Below are 1,046 nucleotides of genomic sequence, written 5' to 3'. Positions count from 1 at the left end.
GCGTGGTTGGGGTGTGGTTGGGAGGTTCGTCGCTGCTCGGCCCCCCACCAGGGGATGTCGGGCCCGTCGGGGTGGGTTGCTTCCCTGGGGCCTTTCGTGTGTCGTTCGGGGGTTTGCTTCCTAAGGAAACGCCGTCACGCGTCCGTAGGTGCCGCACCCGGTGGAGCCTCTTGACCTGGTCCTTGTTCTGGGCACAGGTGTGGCATACGTGGGACATGGGGGTGCGGGTTCCCCCCAAGGGGAGGCTGAGCGGTGGGCCAGCTCCGGGCGCTGCTCGGCGGGCGGTCACCTGCAGCCCTTCTTTCTGGCCCTTTCTCTTCGCTTCCGCCCTCGGTCCTTCTCTGCCTCCGTTCTCCTCTTGCTTCTCCCCCCTCTGCCCGCACGTGGCCGGCGTGTGGCATCTGTGACTATTCCTTATCTCTGATCCCCAGGACATGCAGCATAAAAAGAGGCTAACTTGGGAACAATCGTAAATTTGTAAAAATCATAAACACACAAAATAGTCCCTGTGGTCCCGCCAGCACCTGACGTGCCAAAGCTCGCTACACCCACGTGCTCACCTTTGCAACGTGGCGAGTGTGACTCAACGGGTGCTGTTTTGTTTTGGGGGGGGCAGTGGGAAATGGAGCCCCCAAAGTTAAGCAAGTTTCCCGGCACAAAGCCCAGCTGGCCATGCTGCTCTTGAAGGCGGGTCCGTGGCCAGCGGTCTTGGGGGGTTCTCCAGGGAGGGGCAGGATTTGGGGGCTCCCCAGGGAGGGACAGGAGGATTTGGGGGCTCCCCAGGGAGGGACAGGAGCCTCGGGGCGTCGTGTCCAGACTCTGCGGCTGCCCTGGGCACGGTGGTCACAGAAAGCCCCATGTTCATTCGTGTGGTTGCTGCTCCCTGGGAGGGGCGTGCGGTGGAGGTGGTGGCCTGGGCCGAGGAGGGGCTGGCAGGGCCATCACCGGGTCTGTGCTCCCGTGCGACTGGGTCACCTCCCCTGCTGCCTGGGGTCTCAGACCCCGCCACCCCCCCCCCCCCCCCCCCCCCCCCCCCACAACGGGGG

At 64.6% G+C, this 1,046-nt stretch overlaps 1 protein-coding gene across 1 annotated transcript in view; it reads left to right on the top strand.

The window, feature by feature from the left end:
* ASAP2 (ArfGAP with SH3 domain, ankyrin repeat and PH domain 2) overlaps positions 1–1,046 on the top strand; it is a 77,511-nt gene that overhangs the window by 65,963 nt on the left and 10,502 nt on the right. The gene's annotated exons all lie outside the window — the stretch shown is intronic.

The sequence above is a fragment of the Myotis brandtii genome, unplaced genomic scaffold (genome assembly GCF_000412655.1).
Source record: "Myotis brandtii unplaced genomic scaffold, ASM41265v1 scaffold247, whole genome shotgun sequence".
Taxonomy (NCBI): Eukaryota; Metazoa; Chordata; class Mammalia; order Chiroptera; family Vespertilionidae; genus Myotis; species Myotis brandtii.
This window is presented reverse-complemented; position numbering and strand designations above follow the sequence as displayed.